The 23478-nt window shown below is 37.3% G+C and overlaps 1 long non-coding RNA gene across 2 annotated transcripts in view; it reads left to right on the plus strand.

The window, feature by feature from the left end:
- The window catches only part of LOC121043527 (uncharacterized), a 267275-nt gene that overhangs the window by 102048 nt on the left and 141749 nt on the right, over positions 1–23478 (plus strand). The window lies entirely within an intron of this gene.

A 23478-nucleotide genomic window follows, 5' to 3' on the forward strand; every position in this document is an offset into this window, starting at 1 on the left:
CCCTCCCCTCCCCTCCCCTCCCCTCCCCTCTCTTCTCATTTGGAGTCAAAACAGCCCTCAGTGTTCAACCAGACATACCTGAATTATGATGCTTCTCCTTAACATTTTGGTTTTATCAATAAATATGGTATATTACAGGCATTGTACCTACCCTGACCACCCCTTTTGCCAAATCCCAGCCAAATTCTAGCTCTGAAATCCTATTGGATTTAGCATTTGTTCATAATGGTTATTTTTATAGTAGTGAATCATTACATTGTGTCCTACTTTTTTCTCAAAACTCATAACTGTGAGTTTATTTCATCTTCTTATCAAACAGGTGGGGAAGTTATTTTTATTTCTATATGACCTATAAAGAAACCAAGCCCCAAGGAATGTGTATGTGTGTGTGTTGGGGGGAGGGGTGTAGTGAATAAATGACTTAAAAAAGATCCCTGTAGCTAACCTGTGGTAACGCCGGGATTGAAATGCAAGACTTCTTTTCTTTACACCTGCACCTTACCCATGAGATCATCCTACCTTCTCATACCCTGTTGCACCCTTTAAGTTTTAATCTATGGATATGATTATTTCCAAATTCCCCACCTCCCTACACTCAGACACAGCTGCAGGTGAAAGCTCTTATCAAAGATCTTTCAGATCTCATTACAATTAATATAAAAACTGTTGTGTCTTACTAATGAAAAGCATGTTCAATATTAAACTGGTAATCTCAGTAATATGCATGCATAATTATATGCAGTAGATAAATGTGAGATTCGTCATTGCCCTCACAAAATATAAGCTTTTCTGAAGTAGACAGAACTTGCTAGAGCTTCAGGAGCAGCCCTGGTTAGCTTGGCAGTTGATTAGAGACTGCAAATCAGGACAAGCTGGCGGAAGCATTCCAAGGGTATAGGAGCTGCATCTGCACACATTTTTTGAGGCAAAACACTGAATTTTTTGTGGAAATACAATATTTCAGTGTGAGAGCATGAAGAATTAAGAGGACCGGGACCATGGACTGAGACCAGGAATATGACATGCCCTTCCTTTGTGAGAGCTTAACCAGACTCTTCCCTTATGTTACTCAAGCCGTAGTAATCATGTATGGTATATACATTGTAAGGGGAAATGAAAAATTCTCCCTATTGATTATGGTGAATATTTCACAGTGTATACATATATAAAATCATTAAGTTGTACATCTTAAAAATATACAGTTTTTAAACTGTCAGTTATAATTTAGCGAAGTTTGGAAAAAAAATTCTTCCTGTTGAAAATTGGGAAGAGACTGACCCCACCTCACTTTTCTTAGAGCGCTTACTTTAGGAAATTTGTCATTGTAGGTTCTTTCTCTGTCTCTTTGAAATATGTGTAAATCTTTTTAAAAGTTAAATCAGCCTCTTGTCAGCCTCACAACCTAGGAATGTCTTTCTCAAGGATCTGGGATCAATCTCCTTGAAGTGTAATCATCAAGGAAGATAGTATTCCTATTTCCCAGTTTCTGTGGGAGGGTAGAAACCTAGTGTGAGCAGATGCCTCAGTCCAAGTTGCAAAACTACTCTTGTCATAAACATATGAGTTTATATTTCCTTTGGATAAAGCCAACTAGCTAACACAGATGGTCACCACAATTACCCAGTGAATTTAGGATAAACTATGTATGACAAATGGCGCTGTCAAGTTTTCTTACTTGAGGACAAGTTATTGTTTATTTTGCGAGCATGTAATGAGTTGTATCTGTTTGGCTATATAAAAGGGTAAGATTTCTTCCTGTTTTTTGCAATCTCTTAGCAGATTGCCTGTGATCATATTTGGTTTCAGCTTATTTAATAATAAGCTTGTTTTCTTCCCCCTATTTTGTGGAGATGTTTTCTGGGTTGGGAAGAGATTTTTTAAAAAAATATTTTTAGACGGGGCGACTGGGTGGCTCAGTCGGTTAAGCGGCGGACTTCAGCTCAGGTCACGATCTCGCAGTTCGTGAGTTCGAGCCCCGCGTCGGGCTCTGTGCTGGCAGCTCAGAGCCTGGAGCCTGTTTCAGACTCTGTGTCTCCCTCTCTCTGACCCTCCCCCATTCATACTCTGTCTCTCTCTGTCTCAAAAAAAATTTTTTTTGGGGGGTGCCTGGGTGGCTCAGTAGGTTGCGCATCCGACTTTGGCTCAGGTCATGATCTAACGGTCTGTGAGTTCCAGCCCCGCGTTGGGCTCTGTGCTGACAGCTCAGAGCCTGTAGCCTGCTTCAGATTCTGTGTCTCCCTCCCTCTCTGTCCCTCCCCCCACTCACATTCAGTGTTTCTCTCTCTCTTTCTCTCAAAATAAATAAACATTTAAAAAAATAAAAAAAATATTTTCAATAATGTGTACCCTTTGCTTGAGCAGAAACTTGTAAGGGGAAACATTTCCTGGCCTCAACCTACATATTAGTTCTTTAGGAGTTGTTTCTGTGTCTTTGATCCATGTTTTTGTATACTAAAAACATGTGATACCCTTGTTAAAACTTGTGTGGTCATCTCTGTTGTGTGTTCTCCAGAAGGACCTGAATAAATATTTCATCTAATTTGTTACGTGGTCAATCTTCTGTAAGTACTTGAAGGACAAAATTATGCTACAAGAAGAACATAGGCACATGGAGCTAGTTGCTGGCATTTAAGCTAATGCTGACATGCTCATGAAGGCTGGGAAATAGAGGCATTATGGTCAAACCTGGCCATTTGAACCTGTGTTGATAAAACTTGAGAAAGACTCCTCTGGGTTCAACCATCCTCAGAGTTTTGAGATGTATTCCACAAGCTCTTACCTATCTTCAGTTATACATGGATTTGTTTCTTTTTAGGAAGAGAGAAAGCCAAGCAATCAACCTGTTTTCTTTTCCCGGTGTTGTCATTTTATCTTCTCCCATACACAGACATCATTATTTCTTCTGTGGATATTTATTTTGGTATAGGGGTACCTTTGATCTTCCTTAAAGTCTTTTACTCCTTTGTAGACCCAGTGAATCCATCCTTCATCATTTAATACCAAAAGGGTGCCAGAGAAAGCTTAGGCTGTGTACCTATTTGAATTGTTGACCAGTTTTCTAGTGGGTAGCAGAAAAACATATCACATAAGGTTATAACTACATGCGGACCTAAGAGTCAAGGCTAATGTCCCAAGCTCTGGTGTTAAGGACATAGGACAGGCACAGCCTAAATTGGGGGAGTGAGTCTTCTGTGTAGGATGGGAAGGTGTGAAAAAGATTGTTGACAGTGGTTGCTCTAACTAACTTAGCAGAAATGGTAAACTCGGGGCTTGAAAATGCCTTGCACATCTACTCTGTACTTTGTTCAGGCCATAAAATGTGGGTTTAATTGAATTTCACAACCAAGGAGAAAATGAAATCAAACAAAATGGAACACATGCAGGTCAACACATTGCCTTCAGGACAACTGGACTAATAGGGGGTCGAGCCCATGTGGAAAATTTGCAAATGAGATGACACTGGTGAAATTTGGACACAATAACACTCTGATTAGTGAGCACAGCTGCTCAGCATCCAGAATTGTTCTGTGCCAGTCTCCATTTCAAGCTTATTGTTGCCTTCCTGAAGCTTGGTGTCTCATCATGAGCTCCTCAGTCCTGTTCAAAAGTAGCAAAGGAGCATCTCTAACATGTATATGTTCTCAAATGATCAGCTCACATTTGAAATTTTTTTTTTGAAAGGCTTAAGCAGCATTTCATCAGTTTCCTGACTGTACTGATTTCTCTTCTCCCCTTTGCCTCTGCTGCCTTCTCAATGATATTGTGAATATTGAAATGAGTTCGTAACAAGAGGAGCTGTATCCATGTTTAATTTTCAGAAGCACAGAGAAAGCAGATCTACTGGAGACTCCACTGGGCTTAGAATTAGACAGGGGTGGCTCTAACTCCCAGTTCTGGCCCTTCGCAGTTGTGTGAACTTGGGCAAGCCATGCAAGCTTTGTATGCTGTTTCCTTACTAACGATGCAAAGTTTATGTTCTTGCCCACAGTAGTCTTTGCACAAGTGTTAGGTACATTTGATTCTGAAAAAGGAAGTGTGGGTATAAACCAAAAAAATTTTGAGATGGATTGGACTTTGTACTTTCAAATCAGTAGTCCCCAAGGGTGGAAATGCTCCCTGGGGATATATCTGGAAATGGAGAGAAGGAGTCTCTGTAGTTCTTTAAACATCTTTAAATTCCTTTTCTTTCCAAAAAATTAAACACGAAGGAAGACAGTTCCACAATATCTTACCTATTGGAAGATACTGAGAAGATAAAAAATAATGGAAAGAAGAGAAAAATAACCATAGAAAAGGAAAAATAGTACATAACTAGGTCAGAATATAAAGTAGATAATTGTAAATGGTCTGGACTTGCCAGTTAAAGACAGAGTTTGTTGTGTTTAATTAAAACAGAAACTTGGTAATTAGCTGCTTATAAGAGATAGACCTAGGGGCGCCTGGGTGGTTTGGTTGGTTAAGCATCTGACTTCAGCTCAGGTCATGATCTCACTGTCCATGGGTTTGAGCCCTGCGTCCAGCTCTTTGCTGACAGCTCAAAGCCTGGAGACGGCTTCAGATTCTATGTCTCCCTCTCTGCCCCTCCCCAACTCACACTCTGTCTCTCTCCATTTCTCAAAAATGAATAAATATTTTTTAAAAATTAAAAAAAAGAGACAGACCTAGAATTTTAGTTTTAAAATTGGAAAAATTGTGCAAGTGGAGGGTTGGGAAAAGACACATCAAATGTTAACCTAAAGAAAACTTTGATATATATCACATATATATAATAAATCAAATATACATACTATATAATCTACATATTTATGTATCTCAAACATAGGCTTGAAAACCTAAACAGAATTATTATAAACAATTCATGGATCAGAGAATCAGAGGATAGAGCATAGTGGACATCAGAAGAATACATTTAAAATTATACTTTAAATGATAATAGTGCACATCAGACAAATGAGTCAATAGAGTAAGCCCCCAGTGATTATCTTGGAAAAGAATAAAGCCTGGAATTTAATGAACTAAACTTGCAACTCAAAGTTAGAAAGGCAGAGTAAACTCAAGGAATGTGGAAGTGTGAATATAATAGCAGATATTAATGGATAGGTAAAGGTACAATACAGAAACTCAATAAAATCAAGTTATTTGGAAAGCATAATAAAATTGATATATTTTTGGGGTGCCCAGGTGGCTCAGTAGGTTAAATGTCTGACTCTTGATTTGGGCTCAGGTCACGATCTCAGGGTTTCCTGCATGGGCTCTGTGCCACAGACAGCACGGAACCTACTTGAGATTCTCCCTCTTTCTCTGTTCCTCCACTGCTCACACTCTCTCTGTCTCTCTCAAAATAAATAAATTAATTAAAAAAATTTTAATTGGTATACTTTTGCAAGACTGATCAAGAATAAAAGAGAAAGCTCACAATAAAAATAATATATATAAGAAATGGAGCAGATTAAATTATAGTAGAAATTTAAAAATAATTTAAACTATTAAGAACTCAATAACAATAAATTTGAAGGTAGGCAAGTAGACAATTTGTTATACTTTCTTATATCTATAGATAATTCTCTATGCCTTACTAACACAAAGAAATAGAAAACTTTGATATTTATATTTATATTTAAAGAAAGAAAATGAGTAGTTAAAAAAATCTAAAAAATAAAAAGAGATGAAATCGTATTGCCCAGATGACTTTTTACAGAAAAGTTCTATCAAGCATTTTTACAAACTATTCTAGAGATCAAGAGAAAATGCTTCTCAGATCGTTTAAGAATCAGGTATAATTTTGATACTGAAATCATATGTGGGAGAGAAAAATTAGAAACCGAATGCACTAATAAATCAAGATTAAGTAGTTCTAAAAAAAAAGCACGATGAATTCAGGCATGTTTAAGAAAACAATGGTATGAGTCATGTGAGTTTATTTCAAGAATTAGAAAATTTATTAATATAATTTACCTCATTAATAGATAAAATATATTAGATGTAGACAAATCAAACAGCAACAACTCTAAACTTCTTAGCAAACTAGCAATTATAATAGCAACTTCCTTAACTATGTGAAAGTATATAACAGAAACAGAGAAAAATGATGCCTGGGGAAAATATTAGATGTATTTCCTCTAACCTCCAGGATTCACCAATGATACATCTGTCACAACTTCTATTTTATATTGTACAGTAATAAGACACAAAAATGAAGTAAAAAGTATAACAATGAAAAAGAAAGTAAAAAAGCTATCAGTATTTTCAGATTCTATTATTGTCTATATAGAAAATCCAAGAGAATCTTTAGATGAACAATAGAATTAATGAGTTCAGGGGCACCTGGGTGGCGCAGTCGGTTAAGCGTCCGACTTCAGCCAGGTCACGATCTCGTGGTCCATGAGTTCGAGCCCCGCGTCAGGCTCTGGGCTGACGGCTCAGAGCCTGGAGCCTGTTTCCGATTCTGTGTCTCCCTCTCTCTCTGCGCCTCCCCCGTTCATGCTCTGTCTCTCTCTGTCTCAAAAATAAATAAACGTTGAAAAAAAAAAAGAATTAATGAGTTCAATACAGTGACTAGATACAATACCAAAGATAAAAATCTTTAGTTTCTTTTTGTCAGCAACCAGTTAGCAAATATAATATAAAAAGATGATGTTTACAATGTCAAAATAAAAATATATAACATTTTTTATGGATAAAATTTTAAATCTTTGTTGAAAGATGTTAAAGACCCAAATAAGTGGAGAAATATGATATGATTGTGTATGGGAAGTCTCAAATCATAAAGATCTTCATTATCTAAAGATTAATTCATAAATTCCTATCATTTCCATTTAAAGTCCCAGTAGGATTTTCCAGGACCTTGACAAACTCATTCTAAAATTTATATAGAAAAACAAGGGATCAAAAATGGTCAGAGCAATTTTGAAGAAAATAAAATAGGATTCAAACTTACCAAATATAAAGAATCCATATAATGTTTTATGAAAACAGTGTGCTGTTTACACAGAAATAGACATATGGAACACAGTAGAAAGCTTATACAGAGACATGTATATATAAAAACATGATACAACAGAGTAGGGAGAAAGGAGAGAATATTTATGAAATGATTCTGGGACAATTAGTTAATCCATATGAAAAAAGTGAAATTAGATCCATTTCTTACATGATATTCTAGGATCAATCCTATTTGGATTAAAAATCTGTATGAAAAATAAACAACAGTTTTTAGAACATGGTGTTGGAAAATATCAGTAGGACTTTGGTATAGAGAAGTATTTCTTTAGAAAAAGAAAGCAAAACTATAAAGGCAAAGATTGATAAAATGAGCTATGTTAAATATTTAAATCTGTCTACATCAAAAGATATCAAAAACAGTGAGAAGGCATTTGTCACAGAATAACATTTTTTAAATGAAAATAACAGATATAAGATCATCCTAAAGCATACTTAGAGAACTTTTAGAAAAGAGGAAGATACAAGCAATTCATTTTAATAATTGACCAGGAATATGATCAGATAAATTACCAAATTAAAAACTCAAAAGGCCAACATACGTGCAAAACGCATAATATCAATAGTGTTCAGGAAAATGCAGTTTAGAAGTACAGTGAGCTATCATTTAGTACCAATGAGACTGACAAAATTAAAATAATTATCAATTTCAGTTGTTGGAAGGAACGGAACCATAAGCATTTGCATACACTGCTGGGGGAAGTGTAAATTGATCCAGTGACTTGGGAGAGCAATTGACAGTAGCTAGCCAAGGAGCACCTACCCTGTGACCTATGTATTGGAATGTTCATTGGAGCATTGCTTGTAATGGTGAAAAAATTGGAGACAACATAAATGTCTATTAAAAGCAGAAAGGATAAATCAATTCTACTATATTCATACAGCAGAATCCTTTAAAGTGGTTAAAATTAATGAACTAGAGATAAATGTATCCATATGAATAAATCACAAAAACATAATGCTAAATGAAGAGAGCAAATTGCCAAAGAATACTGTGTTTGTTCAAGTCCTCTAAAATGCAGGTGCCAAGACAGAATTAGATGTGAAAGTAATTTATTGGGGAAAACAGCAGGGAGGAAAGGAGGGGACTGGAGAAGGTGGGGAGAGCTTTCAGACCCTGATGCAGGTCTAGGTCCTGTAAAAGGGCAAGGTCAGTACAGTTTAGGAGCCAAAGTTGCCTGTTAACATAGTCCTGCATTTTGCAGGAACAGGTCTCGCGTTAGCAACCCTCTTGTCCCCAGTTACTGGCTAGGAGTAACCTATGGGAAGCCTAACACAAAGTGGGGTGGACTCAGAGAGCAGCAGCTGTGGCAGTCAGATAATTGCTCTACACTAAGAGCAAAGAAATCTGAGTGGCACATTTTTATGGCTTACCACAAGGACATACAGTATAATTCTGACTATATAACATTCAAATCTGCAATACAATTCTACATTGTGGATGTGTAGATATACAGAAACATTTTATTTTTATTATTATGTTTTAATGTTTATTTTGAGAGTGAGAGTACAGGTGCGAGTGTGGGGAGAGACAGACTGGAGGGAGAGAATCTCAAGCAGGCTCTAGGCTATCAGCCCAGAGCCTGACTTGGGGCTTGATCCCACAAACTGTGAGATCGTGACCTGAGGGGACATCAAGAGTACCATGCTCAACTGATTAGCTACCCTTGCACCCCTACAGGAAAAATTTCAGAACATGCCTTGGAATAATGGCCAAATTCAGGATAATGATTGATGACAAGGGCTGGGGATAAAGAAAAATGGGAATAGGCAGGGCACACAAGGGACTTTATTTCATAAATTTTTATTATTAAAAGCCTATGTGGTAATTACACTGGTATTTACCATATTCAACTCTAATGTTTCCATTATCCTAATGTATTTTGTAATAATCATACATTAAAGCTAATTCCTTAAGAAGTATTATAGTGGGTATGGGTTACAAAAAATAATTGGAACATCTTGTTTTAATGGGAAAGAGAAGTCATCAAGATATGGGCAAAACCCAAAGTTTTTATTTAAGACCATTGATGTGAATCAGATTACATTAAACAAAGTAATCATCAAATGAAGAACAATTTTATTACAAGGATTGATTGACATGCTTTCCACAAATTTTGATGTACTGTGTTTTCATTTTAATTCTGTTCAAAATATTTTCTCATTTCCCTTTTGATCTCTTTTGATTCATGGGTTATTTAGAAATATGCCTCCTCTGTTTATAAAAATGGAGGATTTTCCAAAAAATATTTCTGTTTCTGGCTTTTTAAAAATAATGTTTATTTACTTATTTTTGAGATAGAGCACAAGCTGGGGAGGGGCATAGACAGAGAGGGAGAGGGAGAGGGGAGAGGGAGACAGAGAATCTCACGCAGGCTCTGCACTGCCAGCACAGAGCCCAACACAGGGCTCCATCCAACAAACTGTGAGATTATGACCTGAGGCAAAATCTAAGAATCAGACACTCAACCAACTGTGTCACCAAGACACCCCTATTTTTGACATTTAATTGTGTTGTATTCCAAGAACATAGGTTGTGTGATTTGAACCATTTCAAATATACTTATTGCATGATTCAGAATATAGTCTATTGTGGTGTTTTTTGTGCACTTGAAAATTATGTGTATTCAGATGTTTTGGATGGGTGTTCTATAAATGTTGATCAGGTCAATTGACATTTGTTTGATAGTGTTATTCAAATCTTTTATACCATTACTTATTTGCTGCCCACTTGTTCTATGACTTACTGAGAGAAGGGTGTTAAAATCTCCCACCGTAATTACAGATTTGTTTATTTTTCCCAGTCCTGTCAATTTTTTGCTTCATGCATTTTGAAGCTCTGTTATTAGGGGCATAAACATTTAGGATTGTTACCTTTTCTTACTGAATTGATCTTTTTAGCGTTATAGAATGACACTCTTCATACCTGCTCAGATTCTTTGTTTCAAAGTATGCTAGGTCTGAGAAAAATGTAGACCTTTCAGCTTTCCTTTTACTAGTGTCAACATGACATATCTCTTTCTTTTTACTTGTTTCTATAGGAAGCATATAATTTGTTATTCTTTTTAAAATCCAATCTGACAGTCTCTGTCTTTTAATTAGGATGTTTAGATCATTTACATGCAATGTGATTATTGATATGGTTGAGCTTAAATCACTTACTTCTATTTTTCCTACCTACTCTTGGTTCTTTTTTCCTTTTTTTTTTTTTTTTACCTTCTTTTGGTTTAATTGAATAATTTTTATTAGCCCCTTTTATCCTTAGTTGCTTTGTTTAGGTGTTGCTTTAGGGTATATAGCTTTAACTTACTACACTGTACTTTTCAGTAAAATACTGCTTCATGTATAGTTTAAGAATTTTATAACAGTGTACTCCCATTTTCCTCCTCTCAGGCTTAGTGCCATTTTGGGCATACATTTTACTTCTACATATGTTATAAACCCCATTATTAAAATAAGAGAAAAAATCAGGGTGTCTGGGTGGCTCAGTGGGTTGAGTATCTGATGGCTCAGGTCATGATCTCACAGTTTTTGTACCAAGCCCTGAGTCAGGCTCTACACTGACAACACATAGCCTGCTTGGGATTCTCTCTGTCCCTCCCCTGCTCATGCTCTCTCTCTCTCTCTCTCTCTCTCAAAACAAATAAATAAACATTTAAAATAAATAAGAGAAAAATCTTTAATATTTACCCACATTTTTACCATTTCCAGTTCTCTTCATGCCTTTGTGTTGATAAAGATTTCTATCTGCTGTCATTTTTCTCCTGTCCCAAGGGCTTTTTAAAAACATTTTTGTAGTACAGGTCTGCTGGTGGCTTTTATATGTCTAAACATTTTTCCTTTTCCTTTCTTTATAGAAGATTTTTTGTTGTTGTTGGGACACAATTAACAGTCGACATTTTTTTCTGTCAATAATTTAAAGATGTTGTTTTACTTTCTCATTATGGGTTCTATTTTTCTGTTTGGTATGCCTACTAACTTTTAAAAAAAATGTTTATTTTTGAGAAAGAGAGAGAGTACACACATGTGCAAACGAGGGGGGGAAGGGACAGAGAGAGGGGGGGACAGAAGATGTAAAGTGGGCTCTGCACTGACAGCAGAGAGCCTGATGTAGGGCTTGAGCTCACACACTGAGATCATGCCCTGAGCTGAAGTGGGACACTTAACCAACTGAGCCACTCAGGCGCCCCTGCCTGCTAACTTTTTGATTGGATGATAGACATTGTGAATTTTGCCTGTTAAGTGCTGAATATTTTTGTATTCCTATAAATATTTTTGAGTTTTTCTTTGAGGTGTATTTAATTGACCTTCAAATAGTATGGTCCCTTCAAGGCTTTCTGTTAAGTTTTGCTAGGTAGGACCAGAACAGTCTTTATTCCAGAACTAGTTTAGTTTTATAATGAGCCAGTACCCTGTGGAATACTCTACCCCAAGGTTGGTTAATTATAAGGTTTTTCCTTCTGGGTTGTGGAAATAGAAATACTTATGGTTCTTTACGTTCTCTAGGATTGGTTCCTTCTGTTTACTTTAGGTATTCTTTATCTGGCCTTGAGTAGTTTCCTTACGTGGTCAATATTCAGATGAAGACTTGAGTGGGACCTTCTGCAAATCTTGAGGTTTTCTCTCTGTGCACCTCTCCCTTCTTTGGTGCTTTGCCCATTGAATTCTATCCTTAGTGCCAGCTTTAAACTTCCAAATCCCCCTTCTCAATCCAGTAGGATCACTGGGTTCTAGCTGATGCCTCCCTCCCTCTGCTGAGGACTGGAAGCTCTCTCAAAGCAGTAAGCTGGACAGTCATTGGGCATACCTCATTTCCCCTCTCAGGGATCACTTTCCCCTGCTATCTCATGTTCAATGTCTGAAAATAATTGGTTGTTTAATTACTTCAGACCAGAGGTATAAGTGTTCTTTATTACTCCATCTTTGTCACAATAAGAAGTAATTACTTGGCTAATTCGTAGCCATAGTTTTAGTCCCTGGTTTAATCTTGTGTAGGTACACCCTTCCTGATCAACTTATGTGAGGTAGGCTCCCCTATTCTCATAAAATGTTGTTACCTTCCTTCAGGATCCTCACACGGTTTGAAAATTTGGGGTCATTTTTGGGTTTGTCTGTTCAGAGTCTGTGTCCACTACTAAAAGTAAGGCTTGGAGAAGAGAACAAGTCTGTCACATTCACCTTTGTATCCTTGTTGCCTAACACAGTGCAAGGCATATGGTATAATTTCATATATTTGTTGAACAAATAAATGGCTGTAGGACAGGGACAGTGCACTTCTTGTGTCACACTGTGTTAATGTATTTTTATTTGCATTTCCCTTAAAATTATTTTGTTGGAATATTGCTGGAATGAAGGTGATATTGGAAATACAGACTGGTTATCTCAGAGTATTTTCATCTATTTAGCTAACACAGAACAACATTTATGTAAGTAGGCATGTGAGGCTATTAACATTTTGTTCTTCAAATATGCTAAATTGTAGCTTGTGTGCGTTTCTACTTATCCTAACAGTTTGTGTGTGTGTGTGTGTGTGTGTGTGTGTGTGTGTGTGTGTGTGTATGTGTGTGTGTGTGTGTGTGTGTGTTTAGAGAGTGGCTCACTTGGACTTGGTATCATCAAACCCCGTCCTTTGATCTGTGTCACAGATATAGCCACTCTTGTGAGTAGAGTTGTTAGACTTCCATATTTTTCTGTGATTATATATATGTACAGTAAAACCTTGGATTGAGAGTAACTTGTTCTGTGAGTGTTCTGCAAGACAAGCAAACATTTCTAATAAATTTTAACTTGATAAATGAGCAATGTCTTACAATACAAGTAGTACATGATGCTGAACATCACATGATCACAACTGAGCCAATGGTTCTTCTCTCTCTCTTTCTCTCTCTCTCACCATCTCTTGCTGTGGGATTGTGAGTGATTGTCTCCCATGCTCGGATGCTTGGCCTCAGGCTGTGGTGTTTGGCAGAAATTAGTGATTTTTCAGAATGTTGGAAGGTGCCCACAATTGGCCCTAGTGTATTTTTTGTCACTTCAAAGCACCTATGGGCAGACCTTTGCTTTTCTATACAAGAGTAAGCTTAGGAATGCTTTGCCTCATTCTAGGCCAGGCTGCCTGCACGTATGGACCCTTTCCTCTGCTGCCTTATTGTCAATTACATATGACAAGAGTTTATTAATACTGCACTGTAGTCAACATCCATTAGTGATAGTGAAAGTCATCTTACATAATAACCTTCCTCTCTCTTATCTCCAGCCACAAATCTTTTCAAAGGTAGTGCATGTTAATTTGTTTATTTTTCTTTATATTTAGAATTTTCTTTATTATTTTGTATTATATTACATTATTGTAATTATTCTTATATAAATATTTTTGGGTTGTGGAATGAATCACCTGAGTTTCCACTATTTCTTATGGGGAGATTCACTTTGATATATAAGTGCTTTGGATTACAAGTATATTTTGGGAACAAATTATGCTTGCAAACTAAGGTTTTACTGTATATATGTATAAAATTTGACTTTGTGTATTTTAAAACTATGTTGCTAGGAGAATACACATTTAGGTTTCTTATGACTTATATAATTATTCTTTTCACAATATGAAGTACCCATAATATTAGTATTATTATAGGATTTGTTTTGAGAGGCTTTACCTGATATTTCTTTTTGCAATCCATTTGTTTTCAATCTTGTGATGTCTTTAATTTTTCTTATCCATTTAGTAGATGAATTTACCTGTTTTTATATTCATTGTGATTTTTGATGTGTTTGGACTTGTTCTGGTATCTAATTTTGTATTTTTATTTTCTCTGCTCTTGTGAGTTATCTGTTGCTATATATCTAATTACCCCAAAACTCAGTGGCTTAGAACAGTAATAATTATTTATTATCTCTCACAGTGCCTATCAGTAAGGAATTCAGATAGAGCAGAGCAGATATGGGTTTTCTCTGTTCTTTGATGTTCTCAGGTGGAATCATTTGAAAGCTCATTCATTCATATGTCTAGTAGTTCTTAATGTTGGCAAGGAATCTAGCTGGAGCTTTTTGAAGGATCTTCTCCACAGCCTCTCCCTATGTTGGACTTTCTTACTATATGGTGCCTGGGTTTGAGGGCAAGGGTACTGAGAGAAAGGGCCAGGTAGAAGCCATTCATTCTATCTTTTATTCCTACCCTGAGAAGTTATTTAATATTACATCTGCTGAATTCTGTTATTTGAGGTGTTTATGAATTTCTGTCCAGGTTCAGAGGAAGGGAACATTGGACTCTATCCCTCAATGGAGATATGTCAAAAACACATTTTAAGAAGATATAGGATGGTATATATAGTGGTGTGGCCACCTTTGGAAAATACAATTTGTCACATCTGGTTTATATTTTATCAAATTGATATAATTTGCTTTGTTCTGTTCCCCCCACCTTACTGTCTTCAAAGTTATACATTTTACTTTTAGTTTACCCATGACTGATTAAAAATTTGCCATAAACATACGTAAACTTATATTTTGCTAACAAACTTCAGAGTTAATTCATATCCACTTCTATCAAACAAGGCAAACATAGCCTACTTTTCTTCCTTCTGCCTACCAGCACTCTGCCAAAATACATGTCGCAATTGAATGGAATTTTAGTTTATGTTTGTTATGAAAATAAACTTTTAAAGTAATCAGCATTTAATTTATTTTCTAATTTCCGTTTGCTTGCTGAGAGAGGATAGAATGAAATACTTAATTTCACCAAGGGACCAGTCTGAATTTGTTAGAATCTTGGCTCCATCACTTACTGGTTGTGTGACTGGACAGTTAATTTATCTGATCTGAAGGTATTTTGTCTTTAAAATGGGAGATGGGTCTAAAATATTACCTACCTTCTAAGCAGAACAAATAAATGAGATAATATGCATGTAGCGCTTGGCATAATGCCTGCCACTTAGAAAACTTTCAATATTATTTAAAACATTACCAATGATTTCTAAATACTTAAATATAAAAACTTCTTGTATTTTGTTTTGTTGTTAATGTCTTCTACTGCTAAAGATACTCTAATATTTTTTTTTATTAATTACTCTTGTCTTTATTTCCAGGTATGATATGACAAGTACATTAGGCACATGGCTTGAGTTTGTTGTGTAAACATTGACATTGACATTGATTACTCCTATGCAGTTAAGCAAGGACATTCTTAATAAAAGTAGAAGGGAATTTTTGTTTTAATTACTTGAGACTGATTCTGGTTTTGGTGATTTGAACTGGTATCCATCATATATCCTTGCTACAAAATTAGAATATCATATATTTTGTAAGTTTATTTATTTATTTTTGTAATTTCTACACCCAACATGGGGCTCAAACTCAGCCCTGAGATCAAGAGTTGCATGTTCTTCCAACTGAGCCAGACAGGCATAAATAGCATTTAGGCATGTATTCTAAAGGGAACAGTGTATGTTGGGATGAAGGAATAGATTGTGAATGGGTGATGGTTGATCCTTCTCACTTGCCTGTGTTTCAGGGAAGATAATCACTAGCAAGTTGACTTATCTGTAGAAGGTCTCAGTCAGGGTTCGTTGGTACTTTGTAAATATACTAGCCATTTAGGAAGGTGATTGTTTAAACCCATAGGTTAGCCGGGGGTATAAATATAATCTCAATGGAGGGTAGGAGTTTGTAGAGGGAGACAAGGTATACATGCCACTCTACCACTTAGCCTTTGTCTCTGGAGAAAGGAATTATAATTGTCAAATACATGTTAGAGTTTTCAAAACTACTTGGGAGTTATTATCTGAATGTATTATAAATCATTATTCATGACTATTTTTTTCTCTGACAATGTGATCAAAATCACAAAATATTAATCATTTTAATCAAGACAGAAAATAAAAGCAAGGAAGCCTATAAGTACTCCATCCTAACTCAACTAATGATGATATCCATTTTAGGAAAAGCCCCATTGGAGTTTTGTTCCCTTGTTGGAATAAGTTTATATATTTATCTTGACATTTGCAGAGGTTAGCATGGCATGGTACATCAGTTATAAATTGCATTCAGCTGTGAGAAATACAGCTTCTCAAAATGATGGCTTGAAAAATTAGTTTTATTTTTGTAGTATAAGATAGGTGTGGTAGCCATGGCTGATATGATAGCCTGTTTGTGTCAGAATATAGCCTCTTATGTGTCTCCTCAGTCTTAAGATAGATGATTTACTCTTGGTTTCATGTCTAAATTCCATGGGAAAAAGAAAGGTATAGGATAAAGGAAAAGGGCATTCACCAAGGCAGTGAGCCATCTTTGGAGAATTTTTTTTTCCTAAAAACCTCCCCAGCAACCTCTGCTTATATTTTATTGGCCAGAACTGTATCACATAACAAATAAATGCTATTTTCATAGGGGTCTGGGAAATGTAGTTTCCTCTCCAGTTTCTTCTTCATCCTTTTTCTCTTTCTCTTCCTCCTCCTCTTCTTCCTCCTCCTCCTCCTCCTCCTCTTCCTTATATTTAGACATATTATGGCTCCCAACAAAATTTGGGTATTGGATAGGCAACCCACAGTCTCCATCATACTTGGATCAATAAAAAAATAAATTCTTCAATCATTGTACCTTTCAACCGTGGTTAGTTTCATTTTCTTTCTTGGCAGTTGTAATTATCCAAAAGTAGTATAAATAAAATTTTCCTTTTGTTCTCCTTGGATTCTTTTTTTACTGTCAGTTATTATGCCAGAAACTTGTCCTTTTTACTTTTTTTTTTTTTAATTTTAGAGAGACAGCACGAGTGAGGGAGAGGGGCAGGGGGAGACAGAGAGAGAATCCCAGGTAGGCACCACACCCAGCAGGGAGCCTAATGCAGAGTCCAATGTGGGGCTCGATCCCAGGACCTAAGCTGAAATCAGGAGTCAGATGCTAAACCGACTGAGCCACCCAGGCATTCCTGTCCCTTTTACTTCTTTTTAAATCTCTAACTTTTTCCTCCTGCTGATGTTTCTGATGACCCAAAATCAATTTGGGTGATGTCAGTTCCTTACCGGGTTAAGAATGCTCGGACAGAATTGAGTAACAGTCATTAGAGTTAAGGTTTAGAAGATTCAGAAACCCTGTAAGGTACAGTGATGGTATAGGGCTACCTGTGCTTGGCAGTGATGGTAAGGTAAGGGTTTGGAGGCTATAGAGGTAGGTGGCTGGATGGTGGCACTGTAGTATAGATACACTAATGCAGTTGGGCATCATGATTCACCATTGTATCTCTGAAAATAAATCTGGAGTTTATTATGTAGATGACTTTTGTACCTGAGTCCAAAATGTTTTAATATTTTCTGTTTTCAAAATAACTTCTGGGACAAGTCAATGGTCCTCTATAGTCAGTGACTCCAGTCCAATTGGTTATGATGGGGATGGAAGTTTGAAGTTAGGGAGAGGAGAACTCTGTTTGAAAATCTACTTGTATGTGGGCTTGGGAGGGTTTGGAGGTAACCTGAGAAGACTGTGTGGGTCCTCTAGAAGACTCATTGGTCCCTTGAGGCATGTGTAAAAAGAGGAACACACTGCTCAGCATATATGCATATGTAAATATACATATATACATACATACATATACATACATACATACATACATATACATATATATATGTACATGTACACACACACACAAACCTCTTTTTGGGCACAAAACTGATTTTTTTAAGTTTATTTATTTTGAGAGAGCATACGCATGTACAAGCAGGAGAGGGGCAGAGAGGGAGCGAGAGAGACAATCCCAAGCAGGCTCTGTGCTATCAGCATAGAGCCTGATATGGGGCTTCATCTCAAGACCATAAGATTATGACCTGAGCCAAAATCAAGAGTCAGATGCTTAACCGAATGAGCCACCCAGGTGCCCCAAAACCTATTACTTGTGACACATCTATTCTGAAGAAATTTCTGGGGCAAAAAACAAGCAGAGCATAGCGGTTAAACAAGTGAGCCCATGGATAAAGACTGCCTGTGTATGAAATCTGACTCTAAAACCTACTAGTTATGTCCATATGGGCAAGTTATTTTAACTTTTCTCTGCCTCACTTTTCTCATACATAAAATGGAATTAATATTAGCTGCCTCATAAGGCTGTGGTGAGGATTACATGAGGTAATACATGCACTTAACTGTAAAACACTTCTAGCACTGCTGCTCATATTCTAAACACCCAATAAGTATTGGCGATGATTCATAACACCTGAGAGGTTAGGAGTGGGGCTGTGGAGAGTAAGCGTGGAGTGTGTGGAATGTGTTCTCATACTCGTGATGACTTTTACTCATTCCTCAGGATGTCCTTACACAGAGCTGGCAGGTACACAGACTGTTAGAGGAATGACCTTATGCGGTTGAAAAAACACAGCTCAAGGCTTTCAGAGTCCTGACTCTGGGCTTGAAAAAGTCACCTTAACCATGTCAGCCTCAGTTTCTTTTTTTTTTTTTCCTGAAAAGTCTGCTTAATGTTTGGTCTTCCTCTCTCACAGGGTTGTCACAAGATAGAATGCTTTGTAAATTTTAAAGTGCTGTATCTGTCTCACATTCTCTTTGGGAGCAGCTGTGTATAAATTATAAATAAAAGGAACCATGCAAATAGAAGGAATTATTACTGTTTTATATTCTGGATGTGCCATTCTGATATATACATCCACTTAATATTAACATGTGTTTGCCAGCATAGGAAGTCCTCTAGTTCTAAATGACTGTGTGTGTATGCATATGCGTGTGTGGGGGTGTATTTTGGGGAGAATGAAATGTGTATATGTTTAAAAATGGAATGCCTTATGAGAAATTAGTTGTTTGCTAGAAGGGAAAGGGGAAAGAAAAGTCTTAAGCTGTCCTGAAAATCAAACCATTCCATAGTGACATTCACCAGAGTCCCCCTGCACAGCTGGTTGAAGACATAGCAACTGTTCATCAGTTAGTCCTGGGAGGCGGTGACCCAATGTGCACCTGTAGGGTGCTGGTAAGTGAAGTTTTTTGAGCACAGAGTGATCTTGGAAAGTTTTTTTCAGGCTTATGTTTATCATTTAAACTGAAATGCTCTTTTTTAGGTAAACTTGGGGTAAGGTCATGGTGCACCAATCTTGAATGTTTGGAGACTGTATGCTAGTTGTCTTCTATTTTAGTTTGGGTTTAAGAGGTAAAGAAGTGTACACATATATGTAGTTTGATGTGGTGACAGAAGCTGAGCCTGTGAGGTCTCCATATTTTTGAAATGAAGCCCATATTCTTACACTTGAAGAAAAAAAAATCTTGTCCTGTTTGGTTTTTGCTTATTTCTCTAAGGCTTATCTTTTTCTGCTCAGTGTTAGCAATTTGTACCCCAGCCCCATTGTGAACAATTTGTGGTTACCTGAACAATCATGTTCTCCCCTCCTTTGAATGTGCTATTCCTCCTGCCTGTAACTTTCATACCTTAACACCCATCTCTTCACTCGCCTCCAGCAAGTAACTTCTCACTCGCCAAGGCTGGATCAGAGTCCCTCCTATGTGATCTCCCAAGGTAGCTGTTATGGTGTCTGTTATATGGGTTATGATTTCTTGTTTACTGGTCTCTCTCCTAGTAGGCTGTATGCAGTTTGAGGGCAGGGAATTGGATACATTAAATTTCACTTTAACTTAGCTATGGTCTGTGTGATCTTGATGAACACTGCCTCTCTAAAACTTATTTTCTTCATCTATAAAATTATTTGACTAATACTTGCCACTTTGTCAGTAATTTTCAGAATATGAAGATAAAATATAGATAAAAATGTAAAAACAAATTGAAAGCAAAGCTAACAAATGTAAAAGCTTTTTATAAAAAAGTGCCGTAGAAATAAGGCATTTATAGTTTTTTATGTCTTTTTGATCTAAAAATTATACATTGGGTGTCTAGGTGGCTCAATCGGTTAAGCGTCCGTCCAACTCTTGGTTTTGGCTCAGGTCATGATCTCACGGTTTCATGGGTTCAAATCCCACATCTGTCTGCTTGGAATTCTCTGTCTCTCTCTCTCTCTGCACTTCCCCCACTCACACTGTCTCTATCTCTCTCAAAATAAATAAATAAACTTAAAAATAATTATACATTGATATTCTGTCTCAGGAGATTTAATGACAAAGCTGGGGAACTGGATCTTGGGGTTAAGCTAGCTGGAAATCAGTGCTGCTTCCATGGTAAATAGCCTAACAAATGTAGAGACGCTAAGTTACTCTTCTAAAAAAATGCACATTTCGGGGCACCTGGGTGGCTCAGTCAGTTAACCATCTGACTCTTGGTTTTGGCTCAGGTCACGATCTCATAGTTCACGAGTTTGAGCCCCACATTGGGCTCTGTGCCGACAGTGAAGAGTCTGCTTGGGATTCTCTCTCTCCCTCTCTCTCTCCCTCTTCCCTACTCTCTCTCTCAAAATAAATAAATAAACTTAAAAAAATGCACAATCCTGGCTGGGAGAATCACTGTAATTAGGAACTTGAAAATGGTTTTTGTATAGTAAATGGGTGTGGTAATGAAGTCTTATTTGTGAAAACATATTGATGTTTGAGAGGACTCCCTCTCTGTGGTCTAAGTACTATATCAGTTGAGAATGAAGACACAAGAGCAAGGCAGATGAGAAGCAAAAACATCACCTTTATTATTCATAAAGCCAAAGGAGATTGTGGCATACAACTACAGGCAAGTGAGCTGGTTAACAGTAAACTCTAGAATTATATAGATGTTTTATTTGTTTGTTTTTATTTTTATTTTTTTACCCAGTCACAGGTAGTATTGGACCCCTGTGAAGCTATCAAAAACTTAGAGGAGCAGAGCTGGACACACACACATATTCTTTTTTGGGAGAGCTGACACCTAATGAGACAGAGAAGGAGAAGAGAATGGTCTATGGATGTTTAGTTATATTTTCCCAACTCACTAATCAGATTAAGCAGCTTTGCTTTTTCTACAGAAGGCAAAGCCAGTATGTGGGATGATGGCAGGAATTTTATTCTGATCAGCATCCTCCTCCTTCTGTGTGAGAATAGCAAACAAGGAAGCAGACAAAAACTGGAGCAGAAGCGGGAAAGAAGCTTTATCTACTTACCATGACTCTTTCAGCCAATTTGTTTCTTGTAGGGAGTGCCATTTGTAAAGTATTATTTATTCACAAGCCTTGGCTGAGTGAATGACTTATCAGGGAGCTACATCATGAGGTCATCACCTGTCTCAGACCTCAAGACCTGATATAATGGGAATAAAGAAGCACCTAGACTTGCTACTGCCCCTGGACTCACCTTTCTATAATAGAAAACTGAGCTCACAATTGTTAAAGCCATCTGATGATTGGTGATACTATACACTGACTTTGTGCCATGGATTTGGCATACCTCACAACAACCCAGAGATCGTTGGTATTATTCCTATTTTTTGGATATAGGAACTAAGGCTCAGAGTGGGAAAGTAACTTGCTCAAAATCATAAAGACAGTCAGTGGGATTTGAAGTTAGGATTGTCTAAATCTTCAGCTCATTCTATTTCTTCTTTCTTGTGAAAATGAAACAATATATAGTCAGAAAATGGAGAGCTCAGGTTCCTCTTACATCTGTTCTCAGACCCCAGATGGGTATGGGTAGTGTGATTTTATCTTAAAGCCAGGTGCATATTAAAGCTTTGTTCTTGGGCCCTGTTTTGCTTTTCTGGAAGTGTGTTGACCTCTCCAGTAGTCTATGTGAGATGAATGACAGTCTGGGCATTTGGGTGAAGGTGGTGATGGGTTAGAGTGTAAAAATGTTGGCAGCCAGGAGAATTGGGTTACAGCTATAATTATGCCACTCTTGGCTGCCCAGATAACAAATGAAGTGCATCTTTTAGAAAGGAAGTGAAAGAACTTCAACCCAGTTGGAGAGATCACTTAGAAAATTGGCATTCTGCTGCATTCATTCATCTTTCAGCAAGACAAATTTGAGTAACTTTGAAGAAGAATTCAGGGTACACGTGTGAATTAAAGTATAAACATCTGCTTTGTAGTTCACGCTCGGGCCCCCATATGTCCTGACCTAATGGCACCTTTTCTCCCATGATGCTAGATATACCCAGCTTTAAATGAAAAACTTACTGTTATCCTGTGGGTTTTCCCCTTTACTTTCACACTGCCGCCACACTGACAGTGCTTCACTTCTCACACTTCGGTCTGAAGGTTTTCCCCCACAACAAGCAATTCTCTGTGCCACCAGCCAGGTGTCCTACAGTTTAATTCAATTCTGACACTCTCTACCTGGAGATAGTGCCAGATCCCACAGGTGAAGGGCTCAGTCCCACAAGACTACTCTCACCCCATGTCAGATGCCAATTGCAAGTAGTAGATCCCCGGGTTACCCCACAACTTCTGTCTGATTTGGCAGCAAATCAAAGGTTTCTATACCCCCTCTTCAGGTTTGATTAATGCGTTAGAGTGGCTCTCAGAACCCAGGGAAGCACTTAATTATGTTTATCAGGTTAGTAAGAGGTATGATAAAGGACTTAGATGAAACACCCAGATGAAGAGATACATATGATGAGGTCTGGGAGGGTCCAGAGGCAGGAGCTTCTGTCCCTGTGGAGTTGGGGTACATTACCCTCCCAGTGTTGGATACGTTTACCAATTTGGAAACTCTGCAAACCTTATACTATTGGGATTTTTATGGAGGAGTAATCATGCAGGCATGATTGGTCATAAACTCCATTTATAGCCCTTCTCCTTTCTCAGGAGAAGGGGGGAGGGGATAAAAGTTCCAGACTTCTAATCATGGTTTGTTCTTTCCAGTGACCATTGCTCATCCATAAGCCCACCCAAAGTTGCTTCATTAGGACAAAAGACACTCCTATCACCCAGGAAAATACAAGAGTTTCAAGAGCTCTGTGCCAGGAACCAGGGGCAGAGATCAATATATATATTTTCTATTATCTCACGCCAGCTTAAAGGAAAACACTGCTGTATTGTTACTTAAATACTTTAGCCTCAAAATGATTTTTAGCTACTCTGCTTGATGATTCCTTAGCAATAGAGGCATAAAGATGGCATCCTGGTAAAATAGAAGACTTTGGGGATTTGGTGTCAAATATGGAGTTGAATCATACTTTTCTATTTACCAACAGAATAATTTTGAAAGGCTCAGTTTCCTTATTTGTGAAGTGAGAATTCTAACATGCATTGTTGGCTGTGCCTCTGGAGTATGAATAAGACAGATGCAAGCACAGGGCACTAATATTTATTGACCCACCATCTCTGTGAGTGCTTTGAAAGATATCATTCAATATTCACAACAAGGCAGCCAGAGATTGGCCACATACACTAAAATTTAAACTGTAGAATATTTTCAGGATTTTTCTCCCCTTTTACCACCTGAAAAGTTAAGGAAGAGTTCCAATATGGGTCAAAGGTGAAATGGAGTTTAAGAGCCAGAATTCATTAATGTATAATCTACTTCACTATCTATAATGATTGTTGCACCTTTCAGTGCTATTGTCACTCACTTCCTTAAAGA

This window comes from Herpailurus yagouaroundi, unplaced genomic scaffold (genome assembly GCF_014898765.1).
Source record: "Herpailurus yagouaroundi ecotype Mexico unplaced genomic scaffold, PumYag 187, whole genome shotgun sequence".
NCBI classification, from domain to species: Eukaryota; Metazoa; Chordata; class Mammalia; order Carnivora; family Felidae; genus Herpailurus; species Herpailurus yagouaroundi.